This window comes from Rosa rugosa, chromosome 2 (genome assembly GCF_958449725.1).
Source record: "Rosa rugosa chromosome 2, drRosRugo1.1, whole genome shotgun sequence".
NCBI classification, from domain to species: domain Eukaryota; kingdom Viridiplantae; phylum Streptophyta; class Magnoliopsida; order Rosales; family Rosaceae; genus Rosa; species Rosa rugosa.
The window spans coordinates 64,974,047-64,987,927 of record NC_084821.1 but is presented as its reverse complement, the minus strand read 5'-3'; the positions used below and the strand labels follow the sequence as shown (position 1 = coordinate 64,987,927).

Here is a 13,881-nt window from a genome sequence, read left to right as displayed (position 1 = left end):
CTGGTTGCCGAGATGGACGCGGCAAAGCAGCGGATCGCGGAGCTTGAGGGTGAACTCACCGAGGCGCGGGATGAGGTAAAAAATGCTCGGGACTCTGAGAAGGATGCTGCAGAGTCTGCCACATCATGGAAGGAGAAGGCAGACTACCTGGAGGAGCGTCTTCCCGTGGAGAAGCGCGAGGCCGTGGAGGAGTACAAGGCTTCCGAAGAGCTTATTGCGATGCTAGCTGCTGCCCAAGACAAGGCTGTTATCATGAAGTTCAAGGAGTGGGTGGCGGCCGGGTACTTGGATGAAGCCAAATTCAGGCGGGGCCTTCTCGAGAAGAAGAAAGAGAAGGAGGTGGCAACCAAGTCCGGTGCGGGTGGATCCCAAAGTACCGGTGGCAAGCAGTAGTGGAAATTACCATTAACTACTTTTTTTTTTGAAATTATCCTTTTCTTGAACAATGGCGTGATTCCTGTGCTTGGTAGTCCAGGCTTTTTGTGAATGGAATTTTTTGAACTTGAATGGGAATTGGAAAGGGATTAAAATTTCTAGGATTTTATACCTTGCTTTAAGCGTTTATTTGCATCACTTATTACCGGAATAGAGTAATTGACAACAGCTATGTCCGGGAATGCCCGGCGTAGGTAAAAAAAAATGCTAGAAATGGTCTGAATAATTCATTTTTCCATTCAAGTACCACATGGTGGTTAATACAGAATGAGTATCCGATGGGTAGCTTGCCATAGCTGTATGGTCAAAAAGCAAAAGCTAGGACAAGATGCTCCCGGAGCTACTTGTAATAGTACCGCAGGCGCTGGGTATTCCATGGATGCCGGGATACGACTCCGTCCATGTCCCGGATAAAAAAGGTTGCGGGGCCTACCTCTTCAATGATCTCGTAAGGGCCTGTCCAGGATGGATCCAGTCCCCGGGGTTCTGGGTAGACCTGCTTCATGACCCAGTCCCCCAACTTCAGTGTGCGGGATTGTACCTTGGCATCTTAGTAGCGAGCTATCCTCCGCTTGTTAGCCAAGTTATGCATGTGTGCCACATCCCTTCGTTCCTCTAATAAATCGGCATCGAGTTGTAGGCCTTCCGAGTTGGTACCCGCATCGAAGTATTCGATCCGGGGACTCTGGACCTGTGTTTCAATAGGGAGTACCGCTTCTGTCCCGAAAGCCATGCAGAATGGGGTCTCTCCGGTGGCCTCTGTTGCCGTGGTCCTGATAGCCCACAACACCTCCGGGAGTTTAGCAGCCCAAAGTCCCTTGGCATCGTCGAGCTTCTTTTTCAGTATCTTCTTGATAATCTTGTTGACAGCCTCGACCTGACCGTTGGTCTGGGGGTGGGCCGGGGATGCATATAGAATTCTGGTGCCCAGGTTCTCTGTGTAAGCCCTCAACTCATCATTGTCAAACTGGGTACCATTGTCCGTGATTATGGTGTCCGGGACTCCAAACCTGCAGTAGATGTTCTTCCACAGGAAATTTTTTACCTTTTCCGTGGTGATGGCGACGAGGGGTTCGGCTTCAACCCACTTTGTTTGATAGTCCACAGCGACGATGGCGTATTTGAATTGTCCCACTGCAGTGGGAAGTTTACCAATCAAGTCCAAACCCCACTGACAGAACGGCCACGGTGCCAGGAGGATGGAGAGAGCAATGGGCGGTGCCCTTGGGATATTTGCATACATTTGGCACTTGTGGCAAGAGCTGGATATTGTTTGGGCTAGGGCCGACATGGTTGGCCAGAAATATCCTGCCCTTAGGGTCTTGTGTGCAAGAGACCGGGCTCCGGCATGGTTACCGCATACACCAGCATGTATGTCCTTCATTATCTTGTGACCTTCCTCCGGTGTTACACACCTCAGACTGGGGAAGCAGTGGCCTCTCCGGTATAACTTGCCATTCATGATCGTGTATCGAGCTGACCTTAACTGCAGTCTTCTGGCCTCGACCTTATCATCCGGTGCCAGGCCGTCGATCATGTACTTCAGAATTGGGTCCATCCACGAAGCTGTGTGATCCACAGCGAATATTTCTGACACCGTTTTAGAGGTGCTAGGTCTCTCGAGTATTTCGACTTTAGTGGCTCCATAGGTAGGACTTGGGGAAGTTGATGCGAGCTTAGCAAGGGCGTCGGCCTTGTCGTTTTCTGCCCTCGGTATTTGGGTAAAAATGTAGGAGGTAAACCTCTGCACTAATGCCCGAGCCAGAGCCTGGTAGGAGGACATGTGGGGCTCCTTTGCCTCGAAGTTACCGCTGACCTGGTTTACGACTAACTGGGAATCACTGAAAATACTAAGGTGCTGCACCCCTAGTTCCCGGGCGATCTGCAGACCTGCTATGAGTGCCTCGTACTCTGCGGTGTTGTTGGATGCCTTGAAGGCAAATTTGAGGGCGTACTCGTACACTTGATCGTCCGGGCTAATTAGCAGGATACCGGCTCCACTTGTTTTCTTGTTGGATGCTCCATCAACATATAATCGCCAAGTGCTCGGTGGAGGCGGATCCGGGGCTGGTGGTTCAGGTGATTCCTGGGAAGGGTTATGGGAGGGAATCGCCTCAGAAATAAAATCTGCCGCTGCCTGGCCCTTGATAGCTGTCCGGGGTTGGTACTTGATATCGAACTCTCCCAGTTCGATGGCCCACTTAATTAACCTGCCCGATGTCTCCGGTTTCTGCAAAACCTGCCTCAGCGGGTGATTAGTGAAAACGGTGATTGAATGTGCTTGGAAGTAATGCCTTAGCTTCCGGGCCGATACCAGGAGGGCCAGTGCTATTTTTTCAATGTCCGGGTACCTGGATTCTGCACCAGTGTACCCCTTTCCGGCATAGTACACCGGGTACTCGCAATCGGAGTCCTTCCTAATCAAAGCTGAGCTTACAGCCGTTGAAGATGCCGCCAGATATATGTAGAGCATTTCTCCTGGAACAGGTTTGTAAAGTAGAGGTACCGCTGATAAGTACGCCTTCAAGCCAATAAAAGCAGTCTCGTGCTCAGCTGTCCAGGCTATTACCTCGACGTGCTGGGTTTTTAGCAGTTTGAAGAAAGGAGTACACTTGTCCGTCAGCCTGGAGATGAACCTTGACAGGGCGGCCACCTTGCCTGTAAGAGATTGGACCTCGTTCCGGTAGGTTGGGGATACCATGTCTAATATAGCCTGCACCTTCTCCGGGTTGGCGTCGATTCCCCTGTGGCTAATGATGTACCCGAGAAACTTTCCTACCTCGACCCCGAAGATGCACTTCTGCGGGTTAAGCCGCATACCATTGCGTAATATGATGGTGAAGACGATTGACAAGTTGGTTACGTGGTCCTCCGGAGTTAAACTTTTTACCAGCATATCGTCCACGTAAACTTCCATGATAGTACCGATAACCTCTTCAAACATAGAGTTGACGAGTCGCTGATAAGTGGCACCTGCGTTCTTTAATCCGAAAGGCATGACCTGGTAACAATAGAGACCCTTGTCTGTGGTGAAAGCAGTGTGCTCCTCGTCTGCCGGGTTCATTCGAATTTGATTGTACCCACTGAACGCATCCATGAAACTGAGTAACCGGTACCCAGCAGTGGAGTCGATTAGTTGGTCAATTCGCGGGAGCGGGAAGCTATCCTTGGGGCATGCCCGGTTGAGGTTTGTGTAGTCCACACACATGCGCCATGATTCCTGAGATGTCTTTGGCACCATGACCACGTTGGCTAACCACCGGGGATACGTGACTTCCCTGACAAAGTTGATGGCCATCAACTTTTTTACTTCGGCTTGGATAGCCCGGTACTTATCATGTGTGAAGGCCCTCCTCTTTTGTCTTACCGGTGCTGAATAAGGGACAATACTAAGATTGTGCGTGGCTATCTCCATTGGTATACCGGGCATGTCCTCATATGACCAGGCGAATGCAGATGAGTTTGAGCGGAGGAACGAGATCAATCTTTCCCTGATAACCGGAGAGAGCTTAGTACCTATCTTAACAGTCCTGTCCGGGAACTGCTCTGATAGCACCACCTCCTCAACGTCCTCTACGGCACCGGGCCGTTCTTCGTCTGAATCGGTATCGTCCCTGGGATCCTCGTACCTTTCCGACAGAGGGTTAGTAGCCACGGGCAACATCTCAGACTTTCCCTTACCGCGAGATACGGTCAATGAATAACACTTCCTCGCTGCGGCCTGGTCACCCCGGATTGTAGCAATGCCGACCGGGGTTGGCACTTTCATCATCAGCATGTGACCTGCAATGAAGGTTTTCAGACGCCAAAGTGCCGGTCGGCCTAGGATAGCATTATAGGATGAGACGCAGTCCACCACGATGAACTCTGTTTTGATGGTTGAACAATTTGGGCTTTCGCCTACCGTGATCGATAGGTAATCTGATCCGAGTGGTTGGACGATATCCCCAGAAAAGCTAATGAGCGGCTCATTATCCTGCGACAGCTTGGCTCTCCCTCTGTTCAAAGCTTTGTACGCATCGCGAAATAATACGCTAACTGAGGCCCCGGTGTCCACGAGAACCCGGGACATTATATAATGGTCCATTTGGAGCGTGATTAAGAAGGGATCATCTTGGGGCATTTTCAGATCGGCCTCCTCCTCCTGTAGGAATGTCACCGATGTCCATCCGGTACCTCCATCCTGCCGCGGGGCCTTGTGGAAGTTGAAAACTTCCGGATGACCGAAACTAGAATTTCGCCTCTTCCTCTGGGGATGTAATTCCTTCGGGCCCCCACCGTGGATCGTGAAGATTTGGCCGTACACGTCCACCGCTCCTATCTCCTTAGCAGGCAGGTACCGCTGAAGCTTGCCCCTCTGGATAAGGGACTCGATAGTATTTTTTAAAGCAACACAGAGATTGGTATTGTGTCCGGCATCCTCGTGATAAGTGCAGAACTTTCCGGTATCTTGCTGGGTAAGTTTACTCTTCGGGAACTTCCTTGGGGGTGGGCCCGGTATCTCATCCTTACTTTCGTTCCAAATAGTCTCGTATGAAGCGTTAAGGATTGTGAACACCTCATACCGGGGGGGGGGGGGGGGTGGTGTTCTCTGGGCCTGCTGTACCCCTGGCTCCCACTGATGGTGAGTGGTCCCATAACTGTTAGTCCTGGACGAGGACTCTTTGCTTCTTTTGCCCGAGGTATGGGGTGACCTGTCATGGTTATGGGCCCACTCCCTCTTTCGTGGCTCATCCCTGACAGTTGAAGCCGGGGTTGGCACCCTTAGCTCTGGTCTGGGGGTATCCCCGTAGGTTTCGAATTCGGCCTGGGCGTGTCTGATGGCAGTGGCCATCAGCTCGTCGTAGTTGGCTGGAGGATTATGGTTAATCCCATAGAGAAATTCTCCGCGCCTTAAGCCTCTCCTGAAAGCCAGCTCGGCCAGTTCCTTATTAAGGTCCCGGCACTTGGCGGTAGCCGCCTGCCACCGGTTTACAAAAGACTTCAAAGTCTCATTCTCTCCTTGCTGGACCTTTAACAGGCCCTTTGGTGTGTGTATCCCATCGGTGCGTAAGATGAATCGAGCTACAAACTTGTCAGCCAACTCCTTGAAGTTCCCTACAGAACCGACCGGCAGTTCGTAGAACCAACTCAAAGCTTCCCCTGACAAGGTTTCCTGGAACATATTACAACACACCTCATCCGTATATCCCTTGGCGCTTGTTTGCGAGCGGAAGGCCTGTAGATGCTGATAGGGGTCTCCAACCCCCGTGTAGTCAATCTTCAGCGGCTTCGACATATCCGCTCGAATGGCTCCTCTGACTTGTTGGGTGAAAGGACCCGGGCGGTCCTCGTAGGTGGCCAGGGCCCTCCATGTGTCCCTGTTTTCTGTGGCCTGCACCCTTGCCTGCAGAGCATGCAAAGAGTTGCTCATTTGCACAAGTAATGCCGTGTTTGCGTCGGTTACCGGGGGAATATTCGGTACTGGCTGTGGCAACGGTGGTGGTGGTAGATGCCTCAAGCTTTCCGGGAACAACTCTACCGGTACTTGGATTACCCGCTGGGCAGCGTTCACGCCCGTTGCTGGTTGGGATGCCCTAGCCAGGGCCTGGGTGAGCGCCTCGTTGTGCTGATGCCTCCATTCCAGTGCTCGGGCCAGCGCTGTGTTTTCATCTTCCAGCTCCTGCATTTTCTGTTGCGTAAGGCGGTTTGTTTCCCTATCGGTACTTTGTTGTTCCCGATCGATCCTGGATTGTTCCCTGAAGGCTGCTATCTCCGCCCGCATGGATTCCAATTCCGATACCGGAGACACTTGGTCCGGGACATGCGGGTCCGAGGATCCGAGACCATGAATTTCTTCAATACCCGGCGCTTCTGCTGATGAAGTACCCGGAGAGAATATCAGTGCCCGGGCGACACTTCTACCCTCTCCTGCCGTTCCTTCCGGCTCAGTCATGATCACGTCCCCTATCTGGCGCGCCAATGTTTCTGGTGGCTTTCTCCGGGTACCTCACACAGAATGCTATACCGTCTGGGGTACCGATGCACCTCCTAAATCCTGTACCAAGAACACACGCTTAGAGGGGTAAACCGTACCGGACGGTTTACACCTCTCCGATGCTTGAGTGAGAAGCTAATATGGATGTATAGTAAGTAAATAGTAGACAAAGGAGTTATTACCCGTAAAAGGTGGTTGTGCTAATGCCCTTATACTCGAGCATGTGAAGGAAGTCTCCCCCATCCTCGATGTGGGACACTAGTTGTTCTTCTGATGCCATATCAGTCCTCCTGTTGTGTAAATAGTTGGGCTGTGTTGGCCTTGCCCAGGGCCCTGGGTGCCCGGGGTGGCATCCCAAATGGGCCTCGCCATGGTGGGTCGTGAACCCGGCCCATGGTATAGTACATGGGAGTACCGATGGGGCCCAGCCGATAGTGCCAAACTTAGTTGAGACTTCCCTAGTATGTATAGCAGTTTTATTAAAACTGTAGTTTGTAGTTCATTTGAACAACATTAATATGTCGCTGTATGTGATTAATAACCACAGAAAGTTCGAAATCCTTTAATTTTGGGTTGTTCAGACGACAGAGTCTTGCAAAGCTTCTGTTGTTTGAATGAGGACAGACGACGGATGATATCTGTCGTCTGATGCTGTAAGAGACGGCAGCTGGATACACAACAAATAATTTCCATATCAGACGACAGATATCATCTATCGTCTGAAGCTATTATTGGCATAGTGAGTATATTGTTAAAATTGATAACTATAAGGTAGAAGTAGATAAGAGGTTGATAATATTAAGTATGGTACGATCGAGTCTCCTTCAACCAAAATTTGATGCTTTTAGTGATCGATGTATAGTACAATTGAATATCCGACCAAAATATGTCAATTGATAGTCCACAATATCCATATTCTCCAAATCATCGATCTCCAATTTGTAACTAGAAATTTTTAAACGGAGAAAATATTGATGATTTAAGAGGGAACGGAGAAAGAAAAATCGTCACTTTTCTTTTTATTGGCTGCATGAAAAACCTACTACGCACACGTCACTTATCATAGCTAGAATTTGCATCCTCATATCCTCTCCTTTCCTATTGTTAAAACCAATAATTTGTGGGGACGACGGATTTTGGTTTATTGCTAGCTCCTGTGAAAGCCAAATCTAGATTTTTTTTTACCTCTAAAAGCCAATAAAACAGGCTGAAAGAAACAAAAAATTAACTTATCCTCTGTCCTATAGGGGCCTGGCCATGCCAGGAGGCAGAGAACATTGTGCAAGGTTTTTTTCTTTTTTCTTTTTTTCTTTCTTTCTTTTGACATCGAGCAAACAAGAGCGAAACTAGAATTTGTAACTTAGTTAGTCGAGAATAATATAGACTTATTACCCAAAACAAAACAAAATTGTGCAACTTTTCGTTAGACAAGTAAGCACTCCATTTTTGTAAGTTATTCTACAACGCTTGTCGTGAGTTGATGAAGCTCAAAACTTAGAAGATCAATCTTAAGCTCACCGATGAGTGGTATAAGAAGAAGAAGGAAAATCTCGTTAAGAAAATAAACCATATATATGTGATGTAGATATATACAAAAAATTAATTTCCTCTTAATACTTAATGCAACTTCAATTCTTATACATTTTCAATTTGTTTTTCCTTATATTTGATTTAATCTCACTAAATTTTTTTTTTTTTTAGAGAATAGATAATTTCATTATTTATCCATGGCCAGAAGGCACGTTACATCAATTATTGTCTCATACCAAAAAACATAGATGGCACAAGCCGCCAAACTAATTGACCGGTAATCCACATTGCAAACAAAATGAGCTAACTTATTCGGGCCAAAAAACAAAAGGACCCAAACCCTCACAACCTAACTCTCTTTTGTAGTAAATCTAGTCGCCTAGAGACCTCAATTGGTGTACAACTAGAGAAACTAAGAATTAAGCCGACAAAGACCCAAATCCAGTTGCAGGCAAAAAAATTAAACTAGAATATGTGTAACGCCCCAAACTGCACCTCACCAGCTTGAGCACTTCACAGTGCCGCGAGACCCCGAAACATAAACCGAAGGTTCGATTTACGTTCCAGAAACCCACAAGCTGCATTTTATTAAATAATTTTTCGTAAACCGCACAGTGAAAACGTTTAAAATAATATTGAGGTGAAAACTTTAAAACTTTAAATTCAAATGTTCGTCCAGGATTTAACATTGCAAACAAACGAGGAATAAAGGACTTAGCATATAACCAACAAATCGTGACAAGTTCCGAAAATACAATTTTAAGGAATAGGAATAAGATTGGAACCCAGAACCTGACTTCTATTGAAATATGCACACCTAGCTCCGTCCGCTCCAATCCCGCTTCCAGTGCACAGTACCTGCAACCACACTGTTGTAAGGGTGAGCTTTCGTCTTCGCTACTCAATAGGGGCTTCACCTGACTAGGTTTGAAAACCAACACATAAGATAATAATTTGGGATCCCAGTATGAAAAAGTTAAACCATTTCTTTAAAGAACGACAAACTTTAAATATCTTTCGGACTCAAAATCCAATGCACGAAACTCAAAGAAATGCATAATACCTGATGGCCAGTCCCGTGGACCAACTACACGGCCTTACCTCAAATTAAATCATCACCAGGTAAGCGTAGTGAGAGTGTCTACTTACGCCATATCACCTAGAAATAGTGCCACACCTCAGAGGATGTCAGACACCATTTCATCCATACGGCCCCTCCGGAGGTTTAGGGGATCGAAGCCCAAGGAATCGCTATGTTCCACTCACTCTCAAGCCATCAATAACCAAACCATGCAACTCAAATATGCATAAACATTTAATTCAAAACGGAAAACAACTAACCGAATGAGTCCCGAGTCCCCTACCTGGATTCCGAAGCTTTACCAATCCACGTTATCCGGAATTCACAAACCTTCCGTTCCTCGGGTAACTGGAGTCCTAGATTCCGACATAAATAATATTAATAACTTTCCCTTAAGGAAATAAAGGCTCAATTTCGTCGATATATCGTCCGACCAATTTTTCCAGTTTGACCAATATTGACTAGTTTCACAAAAATCCCAATTATCGGATACTTTACTTGAAATTAAGATATCAACTAATTATATCAAGTGCACCGAAATTTTCTAAGGGCACCCAATAACCTTCTTCTCTACTTTTCTTTCCCTTTTCAATACCAATTTACATGGTTTTATTCCAATCAGTACAACAGTCCCTTACCTGTGCTTCTCAAAGTCATAACAACAAATCAGTTTCTCAATTCTGCATTTTATAACTATCATTCAAGAATGAAACCAAGTCCAATTTCTCATTCTCATAACACAATTTACATTAAGCATCAACTTGAATTCACAGTACGTATACAAGCATGGCAACCCATTCCAGAAGTTAACTATACAAGGCAAATCCCAAAATTTTCAAATAGATTTCAACTCACCATGTGATCAAACTTGATCAAGATCAGAACTCCAAATTTGCAAGTTTGCACCCGACGAAGAACACAGCAAACCCAAACTTCTCAGTTCGGTCACCAACCAAAAATTTCCAGATTTTACTCCCAAACCAAGGTCAACCCTCACCTACAGACGCATTCCAACCAGAAGCCAAGCCCAGAAGTGCCGGAAATGTCGCCGGAGTCTAAGAACACGGCGGAGCCGAAATCACCCAAAATCGAAAATCATTAAAACCTAATCGAATTTGAAAACTAATCATACAGACATGTAGAGCATGACGAGGAGAGGAATTTTCATACCACAGACGGCCCAAACGATGGCCGGAATCGCCGGAAATTGTAGAGCTCGCCGGAGAAGTCTCTGAGCTTCCAGTCGTCGAGTCTCCTTCTCCGTTCAGTGCATGGACGATCAGAGGCTACTGGGAGGTAGGCAACAGCGAGACGCAGAAGATACCGGTGGTCCGCCGCTGTGCCGTGGCCGGGAGGAGTGGCGCCGGTTGGGTCGTGCTTCGGTTCTGAGAGCACCGAGCTCTCGGTCTCTCTCTCTTTCTCTCTCGAGCTTACTCTCTCCCTCTCTCTTTGATCTGATCAACAGCTATAAATAAATTGGTCCATTTAACAATGGACGGCCCTGATCAAGCGGTGAGTGGATCAATGGCTCACATCGCTCCACCAAATTCCCATTTTCTTGAATTTAATTTCTTAAATGCCACAACTTCGTAAAATCACAGTAAATAGCTTGGGTACTCGAAAAATTCCCCGAAAAATTCCACGAACTCGTCGTGTCGTGTACTTTATTATCCAACACTTAAATTGAAGATTTCAATTTATGAAAATTTCTGAAAATATTCTCGAGCACTTTGGCAATTGTCGAGATCGCGAAATAATTTCTCGTACGATCATCAATAAGTTCAACACATTTTTCCGGGGCTCACAATATGGGACAAAGTCCACCAGATCCACCAGAAAAAGCCTAGAGCGAGGAAAAAAAAAACTAGAAAATAGAGTTTGTTGAACAAATTAGCAGCTCAATCATGGTCCAAAGGAGAACCTAGACCGAGGTCGAAGCCCAACAAGGCCAACCAGGCCAAACCCATCTCCACCCCGTGCAGCATGTAAGCCCGAGCAGCAGCCATGACCCCCGTCGCTGCCCTTCAGGGAAAGCCACCTCCCATCCTCGCCGCCACCCAAGTAAACGAATCTGCATGCCCACCAGGCCCGAGCCGATCGAGTATGGAACTCCCAATACACCCCGCCGTCTACTGGATGCCAACACTTCCACAACATCTAACTACCCCAAAATTCTTCCGCGACCTGCAATGCCGCCAAAGAGGATCGAAAAGGGATGAACGCCGGTGAACCAATGTTAGTTTCTTCCCCGTCCAGAAACCCAAGAACCATCACTAAACTCTGTAGACCACCACCCGTCCGGCAACACCGCAACATCAATGTGACCAAAGGCTGCCAGTGACGCTGGGTTACTGCCAAATGAGTGCTCTTGAAACGCTAGAGAAGACGCTAGGGTAGGAAATAGCTGCGGCTAGAGAGAAGATGCTAGGGTTTGAAAAGAAGAAGGATTTTTATCGAATTGGATTATCTCACTAAACAAATTCTTTTAAGAGAATTTTTAAATACACACCCCTAACTACTTAATACGCATTCCCTACTAAATACAACAACCCAACTAAATACACAACCCAAAATACCTAGGATCCAGTGGTTAGAGCGCCCACTACCTAGGATCCAGGTCCTGGGTTCGAGTCACCATGGGGGTATGAGTGAAATCATTTGATCATCTTTAAAGAAGAAGAAGAAGAAAAAAAAAACCCAAAATACCTAAAATATTCTTAATCTAAAAACCATTAAAATATCTTATTATTTGACTATATTAAGGCTATAATTAATATAATTAAAAAAAAGGCTATAATTAATATGATTAGTATGTATTAGTATGTTGACGTTTTGTAAATGACCATATTGATTACTTGTGCTAGTTATTGGAAAATTCATAAAGATTTATTGTTCCCTTCAAATAGATGCCAAAATTAACTATACTAATAGTTTAGCCACAGTGACGGAACTATGAAGTTGTCATTAGAGGAGCCAAAAAAATTAACAATTACAAAGTGTTAATGTCTAAGATTTAGCGGTAGCTAAATCTTGGTTAACGCTGGTCCGGTGGGCGAACCGCTACTTGTAATATTCTCAGAGCTTCCGCTACCTGTCAAGTAAAATACAGAGGGCGTCAGAGGGAGACCGCGTTGGGCAGTTTTCTCTTCTCCGATGCCTAAGTTAGTCAATGTATTTATGTTGACAAAGTAACAATAGGTAAGTAATAAATGCGTAATTAATGAGGAGAGAGGAGAAAACCTTTTATAGGTGAGGAAATAGCTGATCTTCTCCATGTTTTCAATGTGGGACTGATATGCTTCAGTCCCCAGCTTCTGGAGCTTCTGATGCTGTCTTGGAGCGGCGCGTGGCGGCGCGTCAGCGGTGATCTGGGGGTAAGCTGGGGCTCAGGCGGTAGCCTGCCTGGCTACGTTCTCGTAGGTCACTCATTTGGCGGGAGTTGGTACCGCTGGTGGTAGCATGAGCGTGGCTCATTATGGCTAATTATGCTTGCAAATGCCTATGTAAGTACAAGTCTCCCAAGTCCCCAGTCAAAGAGGGCAATCTTGGTTGGGGAGTTGCCTAGCGGTTCGAAGCGTTACTTTCGCCAAACATGCAAAAGCATAATTAGCCTCAGTGCATTGTAGACCATGGACTTGCTGAACAAATGCTTTACCCTTTCAGGTGGGCCCCTGCTAGGCCCCCCAGGGAGTTCCCCACTCCCCAGCTAAGATAGACCTCCGCTTGGCCGGTGTTTTGTTTATTGAGGGGAGCTGCGCTGAGCAGAGGGTGCTGGGTAGCGAGCCCAAGCTTTGATACCCAAGTGGGGGGGATCAACGTGCCTGATCAGGGCCGTCGAAGACTGTTGACGTGTCCCCTTGTCCCGGATGACCATGGTTTGACTGTAACGTCACATGGCGGTCGTTGTCACAGTGAGGCGTTGCCTTAGGAATTATCGTTGGCGGAAGTCCCACCGCTGATAGGAAGTGGCCAGCAGTGTTGCGGGAACCTGGCGGTGGCCCAGTGAAAGGCGTTACGGTCAGCGGTGACGGCCTCATTTTCAAGGTAAAAGGGGGAAGTTCCACTAGCGGAGTTGCGTTTAGCGGAGACTGTCGCTTGTAAGATGAAAAGAGAGAAGTGCCGCTAACGGAGTTGCGCCTAGCGAAGACTACCTCGCTTGCAAGATGAAAAGGGAGAAGTTCCACTAGCGGAGTTGCGCTTAGCGGAGACTACTTCGCTTGCAAGATGAAAAGGGAGAAGTTCCGCTAGCGGAGTTGCGCTTAGCGGAGACTACCTCGCTTACAAGATGAAAAGAGAGGTGCCGCTAGCGGAGTTGCACTTAGCGGAGACTACCTCGCTTGCAAGATGAAAAGAGAGAAGTGCCGCTAGCGGAGTTGCGCTTAGCGAAGACTACCTCGCTTGTAAGATGAAAAGAGAGGTGCCGCTAGCGGAGTTGCGCTTAGCGGAGACTACTCTTGCAAGATGAAAAGAGAGGTGTCGCTAGCGGAGTTGCGCTTAGCGGAGACTACCTCGCTTGCAAGATGAAAAGAGAGAAGTTCCGCTAGCGGAGTTGCGCTTAGCGGAGACTACTTCGCTTGCAAGATGAAGAGAGAAGTGCCGCTAGCGGAGTTGCGCTTAGCGGAGACTATCTCGCTCTTGACGGTTTGTATTCCTGCCTTGTGGATAGTTGCTTCGTACAGACGCTTCGTCTGAAGGCGCCCGATACGTGGCTGACATGTATTGGGTTAGCGTGTGGAACAACGTCCCCGCAGCGCGCCCGTATCCTCGCCATTAATGCGAGTAATTATTGATTTGGTAATCGAGGCAACGCCTCGGTTAAACCAGGGAGTTAGTGCGTTCGAGGGGCACGTGTACGGCC

At 47.4% G+C, this 13,881-nt stretch overlaps 1 long non-coding RNA gene across 1 annotated transcript; it reads right to left on the bottom strand.

The window, feature by feature from the left end:
• Positions 1-9,679: 9,679 nt before the first annotated feature.
• On the bottom strand, positions 9,680-10,431 carry LOC133728157 (uncharacterized). Its single transcript, XR_009855643.1, has 2 exons — positions 10,194-10,431; positions 9,680-10,020 (listed from the first exon to the last, which is right to left on the bottom strand). It is a non-coding gene; the product is annotated as an uncharacterized LOC133728157 (long non-coding RNA).
• Between the last annotated feature and the right edge of the window lie 3,450 nt (positions 10,432-13,881).